The sequence below is a fragment of the Siniperca chuatsi genome, linkage group LG15 (genome assembly GCF_020085105.1).
Source record: "Siniperca chuatsi isolate FFG_IHB_CAS linkage group LG15, ASM2008510v1, whole genome shotgun sequence".
In the NCBI taxonomy this organism is placed as follows: domain Eukaryota; kingdom Metazoa; phylum Chordata; class Actinopteri; order Centrarchiformes; family Sinipercidae; genus Siniperca; species Siniperca chuatsi.
This window is the reverse complement of record NC_058056.1, coordinates 4,199,003-4,206,590: the sequence shown is the minus strand read 5'-3', so window position 1 is coordinate 4,206,590 and position 7,588 is coordinate 4,199,003.

The following is a 7,588-nucleotide window of genomic DNA, read 5'->3' as shown; positions in this document are numbered from 1 at the left end:
CCTTCGCTGCCGCCTCAGGCCTCCAGAGGGTCCCAGCCTTCGTCTTCACCGCCGGCCTCCAGAAACCTGTCAAGCCCCTGGGCCATCCGCCCGGAGTCCCCTGCTCCGCACCTGTCCAGTCCCCAGGTCGTCCGCCCGAGTTCCCCAGCTCCATGCCTGTCCAGTCGTCCACCTGGGGTCCTCAGCCCCACGCCAGGCCAGTCCCCGGGTCGTCCACGTGGGGTCCTCAGCTCCGCGCCAGGCCAGTACCCAGTCCATCCACCTGGGGTCCTCAGCTCCGTGCCAGGCTAGTCCCCGGGTAGTCCACCGGAGGTTCTCAGCTCCACCCTGGTTCTGCTACCGGGTCGTCCATCCGAGACCCTCCATAACACCCAGGACCAGGCTCCAGGTCATCCATCCGAGACTCCCAGCTCCACACGTGTCCAGGCTCCGAGTCGTCCGTCCAAGGCTCCCAAATCCACAGCTGTCCAGGCTCCGGGTCGTCCACACGAAGTTCCCAGCTCAAACCCCGGCCGTGCGCCCGGATCAACCCACTCCCGTGGTGGAGGACGACATAAACGCCCTGCACTCACCTCAGTATGTGTCTGACCTCGTTTGTGACAAGGTCTCCTTATGCTACTCAGTATAAGACGTTTCTCCAGCAATTCCCTTCTCCAGCGATTCCCGTCTCCAGCGTTCTCCTGTCTCCAGCGATCTCCTGTCTCCAGCGATCTCCTGTCTCCTGCGATCTCCAGTCTCCTGCGATCTCCTGTCTCCTGCGATTTCCTGTCACCAGCATTCTCCTGTCTCCAGCGGTCTCCTGTCTTCAGTGATCTACCTCTCCAGCAAGTCTTTCCTCCTCCTCCGACTTCCCTCTCTCCATACCTACACTATCTGGCAGTAATCAAATAAAGAACATTCTGGTTCCATCTTGGTGTTCCCTGCCTGTCTGTTCTGTAACAAGATGTCTATCTTACAGTGCTGTAGCTAAATTTAAGGAAGTGATTCCATCTGCATTTGGTTCAGTGCCGTGTCTCAATATAACAGAGGACTCCTATGCTAATTTCAGCCACTCACAAATTGACCATCTTGTTGATAGTGCTGCAGGCTCACTGCACACTCCTCATCAGGAGAAAAATAAAAACAACCCCAGGTTTCTTTTCAGCTCTAATGTATTCCTAAAGCCCTCGGTAGTAACGACTTCATGAACTTATTTAATGATAACATTTTAACTATTAGAGAAAAAATTCATCACGTCCTGCCCTTAACTGGTAACGATTTATCTTCAAACACAGGAACCTTAGAAACAGCTGTAAAACCTGATATATATTTAGACTGCTTTTCTCCTATTGACCTTCTTCAGCTAACTTAAACAATTTCTTCATCTAAGCCATCAACCTGTCTTTTAGACTCTATTCCAACTTGGCTGCTTAAAGAAGAGTTAGCCTTAGTTGGCACTTCTTTACTGGATATGATCGATCTGTCTTTATTAACAGGCTATGTCCTACAGTCTTTTAAAATAGCTGTAATTAAACCTCTTAAAAAGCCCACTCTTGATCCAGGAGTTTCAGCCAACTATAGACATATATCTAACCTTCCCTTTCTCTCTAAGATCCTTGAGAAAGCAGTCGCCAATCAGTTGTGTAACTTTCTAAATAACGATAGTTTATTTGAGGATTTTCAGTCAGGATTTAGAGTGATTTAGAGTGTGAAAATTACAAATGACCTTCTACTTGCATCAGACAATGGACTTGTCTCTGTACTTGTCTTGTTAGATTTTAGTGCTACATTCGACACCAATGACCATCACATTCCAGAGACTAGTCTTATTACTGTTGTCATTATTATTCCTATCACTATCATTCCTATCACTATCATTCCTATTATTATTATTATTTTATTAGTATTAATATTACCACTACCATTACATTATTATTTTAAAATTCTAGGTGGAATTTGCATTGTGCTCCCCCCTGCCCCCTTCTCTCTCTCCACCTCTCCCCTTTCCCTTTCTCTCTCTCTCTCTCTCTCTCTCTCTCTCTCTCTCTCTCTCTCACTCAACCCAACCAGCAGTGGCGGATGGCCGCCCACCCTGAGTCTGGTTCTGCCCGAGGTTTCTGCCTCTTAGAGGAAGTTTTTCCTTGCCACTTGCTTGCTCATGGTGGGATTTGTTGGGTCTCTGTAAATAATATTATAAAGAGTATGGTCTAGACCTGCTGTATAGGAAAATTACAATGAGATAACTTCTGTTATAAATTGCCGCTATATAAATAAACTTGAATTGAATTAATTAAAGTGATAAAATGAGGACAATCATGAAGGCATACTCAAAAAAGAGAGAGGTCAGTTCTGAGGAGTGTGTGACTGTGGTATTAACATGAAAAAGTCTTCATGTGGTGTTATATTCTTACCAACATATGACAATGCAGTAAGAAGTGGTCCACTCTCATACCTGGAAAACACAACATCAGAGTGAACATTTTTGGATGACATCTTTCACTGATAAATACAAATCCAGGCTTGAAACAATGGAGTTTGAGGAGAGGTGCTTGGCTGATTTTGCTGCTACTTGCATGATTGTCTATGGCGAACAGAAACACGAATACATGTTTTTCAACTGTTAAAATGACATGAGATTTGTTCAAAGGAGACGTAAAATCTGATTATGACAGGCTTATCGCGGAGAGGGAGAAAAAGTATCCAGAGCTGCTAAAACTTTACCTTCCCTATAGATCAGAACAAGAACTGAAAAGACAGTCTTTACACATAAGAGTCCTTCTACAGTTGAGGCTTGGCTCAGCTACGAAGTTCTAACCATCCTGAGTATGTCCAGCACATTGTCAAACGAAACATAAAGAAATACAAGAAAGCAGCAAGGAGATGCTGTCAAGGAATATCTGAAGTAGTGAGGTTGGAGTGTATTGAAGAACTTGAGGCAAGACAACCAGACTGTGTAAATTAACAAGAAAATGTGCCAGACTACAGCCTTCAGGCTAATGCTGTTACAGAATCCTGAGCCATCAGAGAGGTCCCTGCAATAGATCCTGCACTGTTATGGCAAATGTTTCGGAATCTGAACCAGAAGCAAGCCTGTGTAACATGTGTGTGTGAACATGCAGTTCGAAAGTGGTGTATAAAGCAAGTCTGTAGCCTAAACCTAGATCAGTTTTTCTTTCTTTTGCTGGAACAGGGAAGTCACATCTTATAAAATGCATCCATTCAGAGGCATTTAAGATACTGTGCAAACACACTGAGGATGCTGACATCAAAACCAACTGTCCTGTTGACTGCTTTCAACCACAGCCTTTAACATTTCAGGCACAACACTGCACTCTCTCTTAAAACTACCAAGATTACGAAAACCTCCAATCCAAGAACTTGGCAATCGACTCGATGAAAAGCTGATCTTTTCAATGCTGAGATCACTGTCCATGGTGTCAAAGCTCCTTTTTGCCTATGTTGATGCAAGACTCAAACAGATCAAAGGTAGTCAGAGACCCTTTGGAGGAATGTCAGTAATAGCTGTTGGACACGTCTATCAGTTACCACCAGTGGGACATGCTATGTTCCTGCCATAGATCAATCTGAGATGGCTCATGGACACACTTTCAGATGATCACTTTGACAGAAATTATGCGTCAGAAGGATGTTGTTGCCTTTGCTGAAATGTTCAATTCAATTCAATTTTATTTATATAGCGCCAATTCACAACAGAAGTTATCTCACTTTTCCTATAGAGCAGGTCTAGACCGTACTCTTTATAATATTAATTACAGAGACCCAACAAACCCCACCATGAGCAAGCATTTGGCGACAGTGGCAAGGAAAAACTTCCTTTAAGAGGGCAGTAACCTTGGACAGAACCAGACACAGTGGTGTCTGCCATGTTAGGTTTTAAGAGGGGGGGGGGGCACGTATGCAAAGACCACGTAGAATTATTCTTTTTAAAATAGTAGAATAGTAATTGTAGTGTTAATATTAATAAATTAGAAATAATAGGAATGACAGCTTTAGGAAAAATAATGTCAGCACAACTGTAGTAGCAGTTGTCGAGCAGGAACATGGGGGGCAGCAGGTGGCCCACAACCACAGATCCAGTCGCTGCAGCCCCAGAGGCAGAAATACCTGCTGAAAGCGACAGAAGGAGAGAGGAGAGAAACGAGAAAGCACAAAACTACGGGAGAGAGAAGATGTTGAGTTAGTAACATGCAGTAATGGATAAAAATGCATACAGATGGAGAGGGAGAGAAGGAGAGAGGAAAGAGGCGCATCATGGGAAGTCTCCCGGCAGTCTAGGCCTATAGCAGCATAACTAAGGGATGGTTCAGGACTCACCCAAGCCAGCCCTAATTATAAGCTTTATCAAAGAGGAAAGTCTTAAGCCTACTCTTAAATGTGGAAATGGTGTCTGCCTCACAAACCCAAACTGAAATGTTGAACTCCTGTTCCTTTTGTCTTCCATGTTGTGTGAAAGAAAAGTCAGATGAGCTTTCTGAAGCAGACAGAGCTTTGTTTTCACAAGCCATTCCTGGACCAGCACTTTGTCCAACTGATGTAATGCACATTTTGGCAACATTCATTTCAATTCAATTTTATTATATTTATATAGCGCCAATTCATAACAGAAGTTATCTCATTGCACTTTGATTGCAATGTGACTTCATTGACACATCATTAAGATTGATGCACCAAAAGGACCCAAGAAACGGCAGGATGACAAAACAAGACAAACCTTTTAAAGGAAACAGAAACAAGTTACAATTACATAATGTTCAAGGTATAACAACCGCATCAGCTGCAGTCTCACTAAAGCCCATTTTTTAACCTGGCATGGGTTATGTAGCTGTGAGCAGAGTCACCTCTCTCAGTGGACTTTACTTACTGGATGAGAGAAAATTATATTGCAACCCAGAAATCACTGCAGACTATGAGACAAGCCAGCTTGGACAACATGATGCCTCTTCTCAATATCACACAAACATTGAGTAGGCCTGACATTCTGACTATTGTTCACCACAATACAGAGGGACTCCCAGCTCATGTAAATGACATAAAGAGCCATCATGAACTAGGTCTTTCAGATGTTTTGTGCTTGATTGAAAGTCATCTGCAAGGGCTGTTTGTTGCTGAGAGTCTCCATTTACAAATGCAGCAGACACCTGTTCTACACACTACACAAATTTTCCACAGATGGCCAACAGAGGAGGTGGTGGAGTTGCTGTTTATGTGAAAAGCCACATTTGAGTATTTGAGAAACAGTACATAACATAATCGATCTTGAGTATGTGACTTAGTGGAAGCCCCAGTAAGTGCACTGATTGCAGTTGTGTACAGACCTCCTGATTACAGTATAAGACCATTCCTGTCTAGCCTGGGAAGCCTTCTGGACGTTTTAGAGATCATGGATCATCAACCCATCATTGTCTGTGGTGATTTTAACGAGAACCTTTTGTCAAATGCCAGGAAGCCAATACTTCAATCTCGGGGATATGGTCAACTCATCACTGCTGCAACCACAGAGAAGAACACACTGCTGGACCTCATTTTCATCTCACACCCAGAGCAATGTCTCCATTCTGGTATTCTGCAAACATACCACAGTTATCACAACCCTGTATACTGTGTAATGTCCTCCAACAGTTCATAAAGAAGTCAGCTAAGTTTTAAAGATAAAGAAAAAAGGACTTTTCAGTAAAATAATATGTTCAGTGCAGATATTAAGAAAATAGTTTATTAGAACCTTGAGTAAAAAAAAGGACAGAATTATTCTTTAAAATATCTTCCATGTCAGCAGGTCTTCCATGTCTTTCAGCTGTTTGATTTAAAACTCTAAATTATTTAAATGTGCAATGATGAAAGGGGTATAGGAGTATCCTCTGTGCAGCCAGGCTTTAGCACCTTGCCAGGCTGCCTCAGTCTCTCTGAGGGTGTCAGGGAGGGAGGGTGGACCCGTGGATCCCCACCTCCAAACGTGATATGACTGTTGTAATGTACCTTAGAGAAACTGACCTGCAAGACTTATTTGTTGCTAAGGGAATAACACACTGCTGAACCCCATTTTATGTTTAGACCACAGCAACATCTCTGTTCTGGTACAGTATTAAAATATTACTTGTCATATAAGCATGTATTGTTGCTCCAGCAGGTCTTCCATGTCAGCAGGTCCTTCATGTCAGCAGATCCTTCATCATCAGGTCTTTCGCCAGTCTTTCAGGTCTTCCATGTCAGCAGGTCCTTCCTGTCAGCAGTTTTTCCATCTCAACAGGTCCTCTATGTCAGCAGGTCTTCCATGTCTTTCAGCTGTTTGATTTAAAACTCTAAATTATTTAAATGTGCAATGATGAAAGGGGTATAGGAGTATCCTCTGTGCAGCCAGGCTTTAGCACCTTGCCAGGCTGCCTCAGTCTCTCTGAGGGTGTCAGGGAGGGAGGGTGGACCCGTGGATCCCCACCTCCAAACGTGATATGACTGTTGTAATGTACCTTAGAGAAACTGACCTGCAAGACTTATTTGTTGCTAAGGGAATAACACACTGCTGAACCCCATTTTATGTTTAGACCACAGCAACATCTCTGTTCTGGTACAGTATTAAAATATTACTTGTCATATAAGCATGTATTGTTGCTCCAGCAGGTCTTCCATGTCAGCAGGTCCTTCATGTCAGCAGATCCTTCATCATCAGGTCTTTCGCCAGTCTTTCAGGTCTTCCATGTCAGCAGGTCCTTCCTGTCAGCAGTTTTTCCATCTCAACAGGTCCTCTATGTCAGCAGGTCTTCCATGTCATTACTGCTGGACCATACAGACACTTCCAGGCAGTCCTAGTCATTCTTTAATGCAGAGGACAAGACAAACTGCCAAACTTTGCTGCACCTTCTTTCTGGCTCCAAGACACTGAACCAGTCAATACCACAACCAAAACATCATGCTGCCACATATCAGTGCTGCAACTCAATTCAGTTCATAACAGAAGTTATCTCATTGCACTTTTCCTATAGAGGAGGTCTAGACCGTATTCTTTTTAATATTAATTACAGAGACCATGAGCAAGCATTTGGCGACAGTGGCGGCGGCGACGGCTGGGCCTCAGGGCTGGAGGCAGGCGGCGGCGGCTGTGCCTCAGGGCTGGAGGCAGGCGGCGGCTGGGCCTCAGGGCTGGAGGCAGGCGGCGGCGGCGGCGGCTGGGCCTCAGGGCTGGAGGCAGGAGGCGGCGGCGGCGGCTGGGCCTCAGGGCTGGAGGCAGGCGGCGGCGGCTGGGCCTCTGGGCTGGAGGCAGGCGGCGGGACGTCGAGAGGCGAAGCAGACGAGAAGACGAGTTGGGTTTCGGTTGATGACCAGTTTGACAGGCCAAACTCCTGGCAGAACAGCGTCACGAATCGGCCCAGAGAGTGTAGAACCACCTCTTCCCGTTCTGCCAGTGACCCCGCCCAGCGCAGCGCCGGCCCGGCCAACCGGAGCACTATGAAGGCTACCTGTGACCACTCGGACGGGAACTGAGACGGGTACAACAGGAACACTAGGCAGCACTTCGCGAAGAACTCTTCGCAGCTCCCCACTGCACCGGAGAAAATCGCCGGCAGTACTAACTCATCTGCAGCTGTAAAAGGAGTAG